Raw genomic sequence first — 13,205 nt, 5'->3', positions numbered from 1 at the left:
GAGCCACACACACAGAGCCACACCCACACACACACAGAGCCACCCCCACACAGAGCCACCCCCACACAGAGCCACCCCCACACACACAGAGCCACACAGTAACCTCAAAATTTGACACATATTTACTTTTTGCAGGATCAACTGACAAACTCCTCAACAGGCTCTATCAAGATTAAGAGAAACCTTCCCCATCAAGGAGCCCAGGGAACTGGGTTTGAGTCTCGGTAATGACACTGAACAGCGTTCTGATACCTGATTGGATTCGGGTCAAGTTCGCGTTATATAAAATAAAACTCTGCAATATAGGTAATCCAGACAATACTTTTCAAATCTATACATGCATCTTGCTTTTCTTAGGGTGATAGTTTTATCAGACACAATATGTTTATTTTTTTTAATGGTAACGCTCTAGTACCGTGCAGCTCGTTAAACTATTACAAAATGAGTCAAAAATGCCCAATCTAATAAATGGATTTCTATTGAGGATGGATGATTAGATGAATAAACTGGGTATAACCTTGGCTAACTGAAAGAGAAAATCAAATTACTTCCAAGTCTATAAAACTGAGTTCCCAGTTATACCTAACATTTCCGCTGAATTTGCTGGGCCATATATAAACGTATGCAACATCACTCCAAAATATGCTAATTCAGTATGACAATACCTTACTCCTGCAGGCTCGGTCTTTATGTTGTGTCCTGCAGCCTCGAAAAACGGAGCAGTTCGCTGTGTTCTCGCAAGTGAAAGCATCTCCTGGCGTTGAATACAGACCTTAAGAAACCTAGAAATGCCTGTTATGCACATTTCTTATGAGCTGGGAACATAGCTACACCTTATATTTACGAAGCTAAAAAAGCTTACATGTGGCAGAAAGTACTGGAAAAATATACTATTGTTTGTAAATAAAGCGCACATAACCCAGCCGCAAAGTATGATCTTGGCATACTCATTTTATGCTCAGCCGTGGTTCTAGAACGTTATCTGCGTAATCAAACCAAGAAGATACAGCATATTCTGATACAGCGGACAAACCGGCCGGCGGGGGCTCTCGGACTGCTATCTGTGGAGTGAGACGATGCTGCGATCGATATTGCTGGCTTACACACTGAAATATATGCCGTTGTGAGGACCGTTGGAGCATCAGCGATTTTCAATCCAAAGTGGAGACGAGCGCCGCAGAGAGATCGCACTGAGCTCGCTATAAAGTAAGTGCGGCTGCGGGTGGTGTGTGGACCCGGCGCAGTGTCACTCCCCCCTCCTATATTCAACAGGCGCCACTGGGTCACGGTCCGTGGGATGCGATTAGGCAGCAGTAAAAAAGTGTGGCAGTGTCTGGTGACAATATACAGGCGAATAGGCGGCCTACTCCACACTGCAACTTCACCAAAATCCAGAGCAGAGACGGAGCACAGGGTGAGCGTGTGTTCCAGCTCATGCACTAGAAAGTGCCGTGTGTGCTGCTGTTGCTCACACTACAGGAAGGAATTGTGAAGGGCAAATCAAGAACCGGGCTTACCGCTCATGCTGCGGAGTGCATCCTGCAGGAGAGTGCGATATTGTGAACGCTAGACTGCTATTGGGCCCATGATAGGAGTTACCGACACGCAACTCCCAGAACTATTATATGCTAATACCTGTGCAAGCTGCGACGTGACGCATTGAGGAGCCGACAGCAGGGGAGAGGACGCCATTAACACCACCACCTTTCTCCGAGGTGAAGCAGAAATGCCTCGGAGAAACGCAGTGGCGTTTTCGGATTCGGGAGAGTGTTTTTCTTTTTCTCTCCTCTTGCCATTGGCTGGAATGTTTACATTCCAGAGGAGAGAAAGAATCGAAAAAACACGCCCCCGAATCCGAAAAGGACGGGGCTTGTTTGGAGAGACAAACCTCTTCTCCAATGGCTGACCAGCATTTAAGAGGCCAGCCAATGGAGAAGAGGAGAGAAGAGAGGCGGGTTCAAGCCCCTCTTCTCCAAGTCATTAAATCTCGCAAGCGAGACTGCGGAAGCGCAGCCTTCGCTAGCCGAGACCTAAAAACGGTGTGTTATTCTCTATTTATTGCACCCAATAAATATCAAACCCCACAGTATCATTATTATATTCAAGTACAATACATATCACAACAAAAACGAGGTCACTCATAATGAGGGCCTTATTCAGTGGCGTAATGCGATTTGCCCCCCCTTTCCCCCGCAGAATGTGATGAGGTACCCCGAGACTCCCCTATCTCTCCATATATTTATTGAACGCGGGCTGGATGGGTCCCCTTGAAGATTTGGGGGGGGGCACTGAAGGGTTGGGACCCCCTGTGTTGCAGAGGTCAGCGTTATGTCCCTGGCCTTATTCATTCACAAGGGCAACAACGGAGGGGGGAGGTTGCTTCTCAATGTGAAGAGTTTGAAGAGAGACGCCTCGACATAGCAATAAAAGGAGGACTAGCATCAGGGGCAAAGTCATAATATTTATCTCCACGAGGAAATTTCCATTGGCTTTTTGACAGTAAAAAGAGCACGGCTCATTCTTAGCTATTGACTGAGTGTCTGGTGACATTTCTATACTTCTTCAAAGATTCAGGCCACCCCAGACACAGAAGGATGAGGAGCACGCCTGCGGTTTTCTGAAGATGTCCCACTTGGACACCCCACTGTCTTGGGCGCACAGCCAGCTTCATGGATTACAAAAACTATGGGTTTATTTGTACATCAGATATCACATGCTGGTTCTGGAATTGACATGTAAACCGTTAAAGGACACTTATGTTTTTGCAGCAGCTTGACTTTGAGCAAATTATACACTATCTGCTAAAAATACATGTCTATGCACACACATTAAGACATATTTCTGGATAGTTTTTAGCTGAATAATGTTTGGGGACGTGTTTGCCTAAGATGTTAAGTGTTCGGCATTTTATTGGAAATTCTGGCACATGCCGTCAGGGGAAAAGCCTTTAGCACGATGCCGAAATCACGCTGTGCCTTTACAGCACCGGCAATTAAACGAACGTGTCATTAACATGCATTCGTTTAGCATGCAAGTCATTATAATGACTTGCTTTGGGGGGGAGCATTGGTGAAGAAGTGTTGGATTTAAAATCCAACACCTTCTCTACTGATGCGCAGACTGGAGTTGGATTAGTAAATTATACTAATCCAAAGTCCAGCAACCCCTTAGGAAAAAAAACGCGTCATTATGACTCGTTCATACTCAGTGGCAGCTCCTCCATTGGGGCGTGGGGGGCGTCGCCCCACTGCTTTCTCGCAGTGCGAGAAATAGAAACATAAAATGGTAAAACTGCCATTTTATGTTTCTGCTTCTCGCGCTGCGAGAAAGAAGAAGTGCCTGGTTGGGGGTGGGCGGTCCTGCTCGAGGGTAGGGGGGAGTGGCTTGCCCAATGTTATGGGGCCTGACTGTTTAGTCGGCCCCAGGGCAGTCATGCGCACTCTCCCATGCAGCCTACACATTGAGAATATGGCCTCCCTACTGGCACACGGCTAGGGCGCTGTCCGCTGCACTACACCAATCACAACGCTGCCATTGCAGTGCTGTGATTGGCTTAGGGGAGCAGGAGGAGGTAGGCTGCCTAAAATGCAGCAGGAGCTGAGGCGGCGGGGCATGATGCGGTCGCAGAGGAAGGTACCTTTTTTATTTTATATTGATTACCGTCCCACTTCCCTCCCCCCCGCACAAAAACCACCCACCCGCCCGTTTTGCCGGCCGCAACTGGATGGGCTCGTCGCTCCAGGAAACATCGGCTGCCCTCAATATGTTAAAACATGGACTCTCCGAGCCAAGGGGAGTCAAATGCAAACTCATCGTTCAGAATTGCCAGCAAAAGGCAGACCCATCCGTAGAGACCTTTGATTAACACTAATGAACACAAAGTGAAAAATATGATCACTTCTTCATTTGTTCTTTTTACGAGAAGGGGCCTTCACTTAATTACAGAGTTTGCTGAAATGCGGCTGGCCGGCTGAAGCAAAAACAAGGCTCTGGCTTCTTTAAATCCTCGGAATATCTGAATAGCTGATTTTTAATATCAAAGGTAACAATTAAGGGTACTCAAAGTTTTTATTAGGTGTGCTTAGTCTTGCTAAGCTCGCAGTTATTGGCCATCCTTAGATTAATGATACTTCCACGCCTTAGCGCATACTTCTACTCCTGCGAGTGTTAGATGGCTCTGGTAACTCGTAAGCATTATGGGAGTGAGCATATACTCAACCAACCTTGTTCTCGCAAGGACCCTCAAACCTTATCATACTGGCTACGCACTGCATGCAACTGCATACCTTCCGTACAGTTCTATTGTGGGTGCTCTTAAACCAGCGGTTGCCTAGGGCGGTTTCGCCCGCTCCAAGCACTGAATGACATCTAGGTGCCCTAAATGTTAACCAGAGTGGATTAGATAACTCCGTTTTAATCAAAGGTCACTGAAAATCCGTTGCGGCAATGTCGCGGTCTGGCCAGTAAGTTGACGAATGATAACCGACGGGAGTATGTGAGGACTTTTGATGTAGTTCTGCTTCTGGAAACGTGGTCTACAAATGAGTTTTTTTGCGGGGGTTACTCGTCTTACTCAGCCGCGCTACTCTCTCGCTGGTTGGTAACGCACGGGCAGGGCTAGCTACATGGCTTAAAACATCTCTGGGATGTAGCACTGCTGCACTAAACACCGATTCAGATTTAACACAGGCTTTCCACTTGGTATGGGATGATGGCTTTAATCTGTGTGTTACACATTTTTTTCAATGACAATTTAACATGTTTTTCGTTTTCCAACATCAAATTTGCCCTGCTTTTTTATTTTTTTTGACCGCTCTCTAGGGTAGTTGCAATCTGTGTGGACTGAACGTGATTTTGTTCGGGGATTTCATTGCTAAGCTAGGCAGTGAAGCCTCCGTTTATGGTGAAAGCCTGCCCTGAGCAGACGTGCGGGGGTGTACCCTGCAGGGACAAGATCAGAGAGGTTATTATCTGTCTCTTAATGTCCCCACGTTTGATTTGTGTAATGCAATAGAGATCACAGGGGTGACCTTAGTAGGACCCGGGGGGTGTGGAGGGTCCGGGCCGGGTACTGGGCACGGTCATCAGACCTCAGAGTGGTTGACACCTTCCTGCTTTCTCAAATTTGCTTGAAAATGCACCATTTGCCCACTCTTTTTTCAAACCTTTTGTGGGGGGAGAAACCCCCCCCCCCCGAACCCCTGGTAGGTGGTTCCATGCTCTCTTTATGTTCATGGTGCTTGTAACATGTCCCCGGCTAGATAAGGATTTTCATTGGGCTTCAATGCCTGAAAATCATCCGCGGCCCGTGGAGGGAGTTCCGTGGGGCAGAGAGACGGGGCGGGGGGAGGGGCAGGGTGGGGGGTACTAAAAATCGGAATATGGATAATTGGTGGTAAGTAAATAATTAAATAAATAAAACGAATTTCGCAGCACGCGCTGCATTGCATTTTGCGATGCAGCGCGCGCTACGAAATTCTTTTTATTTATTTAATTGTTTACTTACCTCCAACTATCCATATTCCGATTTTTAGCACCCCCCCACCCTGCCCCTCCCCCGCCCCGCCTCTCTGCCCCACGGAACTCCCACCACGGGCCGCGGTCGCTTAAAATGCCATTTAAAGTAAGTAGAACGAGGCAAGAAACTTCAGAACAAAGTTCAATGACCATTATTCAACAAGGGCTTCAATGGGGTACTCAAAAGAGGTCTTGAATTATTTAGGGAGCAATCAACTACTGCAACATATTGTAAGCACAATGAGAACAGCAGCTCACTATGGGAGACTAATTGTGCACTCTGCTGTGAATGGGGGAATGCCCCTCGTTCCCTAAGTCTCAGAGATCTAGACACACTACCACAGATCTTCTATTACTTGGTGTCAGCTTTTTCACTATGAAAAGTGACATGCAAAGCACATCACTAGGAGTACTTTTGGCCTGTAAAATCTTCACAGTTGGAGCATTTGGACTAATAACTGTTTACGAGCGACTGTGGTGGCACCATTGATGGAGTTCACGAAAATGACACACCATCACATATGTAAGTTGCAGAGGTCTAGGTACGCATGCAATTGCAGTGAAGTCTATGGAGGTATCAGCACCCTTCACATTTTGTCACACCTAAGCTTGAGCCACTTGCAGCACATTTAGGGAGGTAGTGAATTAGCACTGTTAAGTCACCAATATTAGTGAAAACAAACGCAGAAGGATAAGAGTCTAATGTCCAGCAGACTCTGGTCTTTTGAAATGACGCTTATGCGTCAACTACACCGAGTGATGGACAGATTACTGGGCCTTGCGGTACCTTCTAGAACCTACCTCTTGGTCTTTTAATGGTTTTGCAATACATTTGAGAGATTTAGGACTAAATAACCGATTTATAGAACAAGCAAGCATATGACTAGCCGAAATTCTCTGCTGAAGCTGTCCAAGTGCTTTAAAAAAGTACGTGAACTGTGATCCTGAGTCCTTTGGGGGCGGGGTCAGCGAGCGCGGGGGACAGTAAATAAAGGGTGGTTCAAAAGAACAAAATATTCTGTAGCTATTTTGTTGGTCTTTCACCTTGAAGCAACTGCATGTAAAATAACACACTCCTTAAACGAAAAATAATTCCAAGTTAAACTAATCAGTGAGAGATGCACTATTTTACCTTGTGAAACCACAACTGGTTAATGCAACCAGTGCAGATATCCGTGTGTGTAGCCAGAGAGTCACAGAACTGAATTCTGGTTGGTGCAGTGGGGAGCAGTGACTTGTGTGCTTTTAGTGTTACAAGGGCCCAGCGTGTGACAGAAGGCACCTTCAATGTGTACATCATTATTGTGAACTTGCATTACACTCAGTTTAGGATAGGCTGCCAAAAATAGATGTAGGTTAAAGATTTTAAAAAGTGCAACCATGATATAGCTCTAAGTAATGAGCAGACTATACCTAATGCAAACATTTGTGATAACTGTCCATTAAAAGCACACACTCCACAGCTCATCTTCAGCTGCCTGTCCCTCCCTTGGCTTCACAGGATACTCTCTCCCCCTCCACTTCAGCTGAGGCTTCTCAAATTGCCTTCTAACACAAAGTGGAGGAACTGTTTTTGTCGCATTAGAAACGTATGGCACGTCATGCCCCTCGGATCTCAACCACTTCGACCCCTGGGGGCTCGCCTGTGTACCCCAGTCCTAGCTGTTGATTTCCCACAAAGTTGCAAATCCACCTGCGGAGGAATAGAGAAGTTGTGATAATCCACATGTTATTTCTTCCAAACCTGCCTCCTTGTGAAATCTATCTTTTCTCTTAAATATACTGGGAAAAGGGTCTGCCCTGTGCAGCGGACCAGAGTGTTTGCTTAATTTATGCGTTGTCAATTTGGGTGTAGGGTGAGGAGCGCAGACGGGTGTGAAAACATTGAAAATATTTGTGAATGTTCACAAAGTTTGATTATGTGGGTGCTCAATGAACTTCCACTGCATTTCCCTGGCAGCTGGTCTGGCATTGGTACATGAACTCCTTCTATGCAACTATAGAAAAAACTGCCTACTTTGTAAAAATTATTCAGTTGGAACTAACATACCTATCCTACCCTATGAATCAGGTAATATTTTATGCATGCAACGTTTTCCGCTAGTTAGGAAGACAAATTTGTCTACGCTGCATAATATTGTCTGTATTTGAAACCACTGCTGCATTTTACTGTTCCATATCTTAAATATTCTACTGTCACTTAAACCACCTACTGACCGTGCAGTCAAGCATCATGCACCACTGCCGGCCTAACCCTAGCATGACCAACCACAGGATTACACTGAACTTGTCCTCAGACCTTCGCCTTGTGCGAGTCATAATCTGGTACCATTGGCACGTATCACAGACAATGGACAACCCTGCATTCAGCGGCGGCTCCCCCGCGAGAACAGAGGAGTGTCGCCCACCACTGTGAGCGCAGCAGGCAAACACAAAAAAAAACAAGATCTGACATTGATCCACAAAAATCTCTTGCACGTGCTGAGTTTTATTGGACCAAAAAACTGCAGTCACTCCAACCCCTGGGCCTCAACGATCGAATTGAATTTAACTGTTTCTTATAATACGTTTTATGTTCTCTTTTATGATTATGCAACTTGTTTGAGTAATTGTTGTTCCATAACCCACTTTTTGGATTTACTATTAGTTTTCTCTTTTTTCTATTCATAACTTTTCACTTCCAAGTTAACACGCAACTTTATTGAGGGATTCTGTTGACACACAAGCCCATTTCTATGTCTTTCACACTTTTCCACAGCGTTACGATCGGTCTTCTCTTTTTACTATTTATATCTCTTCAACTCTATGCTAACATGCCTTCCTGCTCCTGACGCGTCTCTGACAGTGACGTGTTTCCGTTTGATACGAATTCAACTTTTGAATGGGTACGTTTACGGTCTTTTTTTCTTGAGCTTACACTTTCAAACTTTTGACGTTAAGTTCACGGGTGATTTTTTTTACTTCAACGAGCACCATTTTGTTACGAACATACCTTACATTGAACCACGGCATCTCTCATAGCTTTTTCTATTTTTTTACGAAGGGACTATCCTTGCATTTCATTCACACTGTCTTAAATTGTGTAGCGCAGGCACTTTCTGATAGTTTGGTGCTGATATTCACGATTGTATTTCAGTTTCAACGAGCCTTGTTATCCATTGCATGTTATCTTTGCTCTTCGAGTCATACATAGATTTTTGTGATCTCTCGTTGTTTAAGATGATTATGAGGACTCTCGATTGATTGCTTCTCTTTCTTTTTAGTTATTCTGACTGTTAAAGACTACCCCTGAAGAAGGGTTCTTTTTTGACCCGAAATGCACTGGGTATATCGTTTAAACATACTGGATGGTTTTTCCCAGCTGTCTTGAATATCATTCATTTGGAAAATACTGAATACAAGTATTGTTTTTCAAACCAATAAATCGATTGGTTAAAATTGATGTTTCTTCGAGTAGACTTTTTCAACGATTTTGATAATAATTTGCTAATGGCTGATTGAACACCCCCCATCAAAGTGCTCACGCCGGCAAACGGCATTGTCCTGCTTGCATTATAGACTGGCAAATTACCTACGTCACCATTGGATAGGCGAATTGGCGTTCTGAGCACATTTTGCTAAAACAGTGTTATTTTTGGTTAAACATTTGAAAAGTGTGCACGTTGGCCATTGTTTTGTAAAACACAAAAAAAATGGCATGATAACCCCATTTTATTTGGCCTCCAGCTCGCGCTGTGTACAGCGCGAGCGTGAGGCGGGGACGGGGCTGAATCCTGTTATTGCAGGATTACTGCTGCCTCGTTCAGTGCATATGTCATGTTGGCCGGCTGGCTATCCCCGGCCAGCCCAACATGTGCACTGTAGACCCAGCAATCACAGCCGAGGGATTGCTGACACAGGCCCCCAGCCTCAAAATGAGTGCTGGGTTAGCCTGCTCCCCCAATCTTGGAGCTACTCTCGTGCTGATGAGAGCAGCTCTAGGATTGGTTGGATTCGCGTCCCACTGAGCAGGAAGGAAGTCCTTTCATTCCTGCTTGTGGAATGCCGGGGAGAAGTGCGACAATATCTTGAGTTTGGCGCGAATGCACCCTCCCATATTTTTTAAACAGGTAGCCGCCACTGCCATTTCTCCTCTTACTCCTTTCTGGCTTCACCGTTCTAGTGCCATCATGTGTTCAGAGGGTTATTTACAGGGAAAGTTCCCTTGATTTACAAAATAATTAAAAAAACAGTGTTGATTGGATATTCATCCACTCCAGAAACCATGTAATGGGATCAAGTTCAGAACCTTCCGCCAGCACCTCACCTCTTATATCCCAATGGTCTCAGGTCAGACAAAGAGTTGAACCCCTAATGCATAATTTGGGGGTGATCTAGTCAATGGAAGGTACACAAAAGAGATGAGCATATGCAAGGGAATATGAGAAATCCAGCAAGTAAAAGAAGCATTTCAAAGACGGATAGAAGCACTTAAGCACGGGAGAACTTCACACTGGATTATAGATAATCTATAGCCCTGTACCTAAAGGAACCCACTGACTACTTCTAAACTAACTGTCGTCTTCCAGTAAAATGAAATTGAAACGGGGGCCACACAAGCCTGTTTGTAACTTGCATTCATTTATATGTTATATTATGTGTATTTGAAAAGCACTCTATCACCTATGAGGGTTTCCAGGTGCTGTAAGGGTGTCCGAGACTCAGCTAGAGGGTTATTCAATGAGCCAGGTCTTCAGCTTCTTGCTGAACGCAAGAATTGAGGAGGAGACTCTGTTGAGTGATGGGAGTATGGTATTTCCATGCTTTAGGAGAGACATATGAGAAGGCTCAAACTTTGGACATATTTCTGTGTATGAGTGGAATCCGTGAAAGCAGCAGTCCAGCTGGGTGGAGGTATCTTGAACACTAATGGAAGGAAATGTAGCTGGTTAGGTATGCCGGCCTGTGTTATGCAATACTTTGAAGGTGTGGGTGAGGAGTCAAACTGTGCGTGCTTGAGTATTTGAAGCCAGTGTAGTTCACTCAAGTGTAGAGTGATGTGTGTCCTGCGTGGAGGGTTAAGGATGAGTGTAGACACTGCGTTCTGGATGTTTTGAAGTCTTCTGGTAAGTTGCTTGGAGATCCTGGCATATAGGGTGTTCCCATAGCCCAGTGTGCTGGTGATGAGGACATGGGTTTTTCTGCGTTGCCCGTGAGCCATTTGAAGATCTTCGTTAGCATCCACAGGGTGTGAAAGCAGGATGCAGTGAGGACGGTGACTTGTGAACACATGTCCGGCTTATTATTAATGATGATCTGGGGTTCCTGGTGTGTACGCTTCGGGTTTGAGTAGGCCCAAGCCGAGGTGTTTTTTTCCAAAAATCACTAAATCTCTCTTGTGTTGAGTTTAAAACAGTTGTACTTCATTCAGGCAGCGACATATATGATTCACATGCCCATCTACTTCTCTTTCTGTAACTTAAAAAGGAGTGATTGTCTGAGGGAAATCATTTTAAAAAGAATGGATACATTATCAGTGATAGATTAAAAAAAAAGTGTAATAGCCCACAAGGTCAGATTTCCACCTAAGTGTGTTATCATGGTATCTGTTTTGTAGGTGTTCTGATGTGGCCTATTGAGTGTCCAAATCCTAAAAAAAAAACAATAACTGAAATAATAAAAATGTGAAAAGAACATTTAACAGTCCTTCTTAGGTCTGGCGTTAGTCAAGAATTGCAGATTTTACTAACACATATGTATAAAATAAGTTTAGGGGCTGTCAGCAAGCTCTCTTCATCCATTGGGCTGTTGTCATTTACATTTTTCTTTGGCCAATTACAACAGACAGACTGGGGCAGTGGGTCAGCCCACTTCAGACGCTGGATAACTTTACGGTGAGGGATGGCATTCTGACCTTTCACAAGCATCACATCCACACACAAAGTAGTTTCCTTAAGTGTCAGGACTAATATGGCAATGTGTTTACTGCAACCCAAAACATATTGTATTGCTTTTAGGCACTTTTTTGATTGACAAGGGCTTGGCAGCTTCCCCAACAGTAAAGTGTTGCGTAAATTTTGACAAGCCAAACAACATTGACAAAGCCAAAAGTCTGGTGGCCAATGCCGGATCATTCTACTCTGCCATTATTTGTTAACCTTTTCAATGTTTAAACAAATAAATGCACTTAGAAAAAGTGGAAAGTGAGCAAATTTGCAAACAGGATGTTAGATTGGACTGCTTTATTTGAATGTTTAAGAATCCATTTCATTGGGTACATACAATATGCTGAGTCTTCTCTAAAGGATAATGCTTTGATGCTAATGCTCAGATGGAGTAGAGTGGCTTTCATCTGCACTTATGTGCCTGTTTCACCAGCAGCTTTCAGCCCTGCTAATCACTGCATTTACCACCATTGCAAATTCTTCATCAGCCACTCGATAGCTCATTTAGCTGGCTGCAAGAGATGGTAGACTCACAATTCATGAAAACAGCCCTTTGAAATCGTCTTGCTGACTGGCCAGTACACCAATTTCTAAGCAGCTGCAAAACCAAATATAAGTGAATTGGCAGTAGTTTCCAATGCCATATCAAAATACCATACTTGTCTGACATGCTTGTGTGACACTGGTCCTCAGCAACAAAGTTGTTGGCAAGCTCACCTGGACAGACCACACCCTCATCAGCTTCATCTTTACCATCCCCAGACACAGAAAAGTCGCTACCTCAGAATTTCCCAGCCCCTGTTGGAATAAGAGCTAAGAGAAAGATTGGACTTCCACCCAGTATGCGCACCCCTTTAAGCAAACCAGCAACCTGAGGGAAGACATGAAGAACTTTAATGAGTGGATCACCACATGCGCCGACACCCTGGGCTCCCTCAAGCATGGAAGAAAAGCTATAGCACAAACGTAAGCCAGCTAGTACATGGAAGAACTATGAATGACAAAATTGCACTGCAAGCAATTGGAACAAAAATGGAGAATGAGCCAAGACACAGCAGACAAAGAAACTTCAAATCCACACTAAGATGTACCACCAGCAGACCTGGGACACGAAATGGGAAGTAAAGAGAGTAAGAGTGACGGAATGAAAAGGCTGCCCCGTTGGATAACACACACACTTTCAAAATACAACAGGTAAAGACAGCCCTGCAATATTAACCTCTTTGTACATGTTCGTTTTAAAGTAAACTACTGTAAAAGCTTGAAAATATAGCAACTCGAAAATGTGGGGAGGAAGAAGAGCGAAAGATTCTGGCAGGTCGGGCAAATGGAGAGGGTTCCATCCTACCTCCATGTAGGAATTTAGATTCTAGTTCGATAAGTACGTACAAATCACACAACACAATTTATTTTATTGGCTAGATAATATTGAGCCTTCGTACTCCCTATTCGAGAGTTAATGACTTCTTGCTTGTTGGGCAAATTCTTTAAAAAAAAAACCACAAATTAACTAATGGGACTTTAAAAAAGCAAATGTTATGTTATGTTATTAATTACTTGTAGAGCGCACGTTCACCGGGAGGTTTCATGGCGCTAGCAATAGCGTGTGCCGGGACCTTGACAGAATTACAAGTGGGCCTGTGCAAACAGCCACGTTTTGAGCAATTTCCTAAAGCACAAGAGGTTATTGCAGGATCGAATTTCTAACGGAAGGAAGTTCCAAAGTCTGGGGGCCAGCGTAGCAAACCTGCGGCCACCCTGACG

The 13,205-nt window shown here is 44.5% G+C and overlaps 1 protein-coding gene across 1 annotated transcript in view; it reads right to left on the bottom strand.

The window, feature by feature from the left end:
- The window catches only part of LOC146810894 (collagen alpha-1(XXIII) chain-like), an 826,927-nt gene that overhangs the window by 304,696 nt on the left and 509,026 nt on the right, over window positions 1–13,205 (bottom strand). The window lies entirely within an intron of this gene.

The sequence above is a fragment of the Triturus cristatus genome, chromosome 7 (genome assembly GCF_964204655.1).
Source record: "Triturus cristatus chromosome 7, aTriCri1.1, whole genome shotgun sequence".
NCBI lineage: Eukaryota > Metazoa > Chordata > Amphibia > Caudata > Salamandridae > Triturus > Triturus cristatus.
The sequence above is the reverse complement of the archived record's forward strand: the minus strand, read 5'-3'. Positions and strand labels throughout refer to the sequence as shown.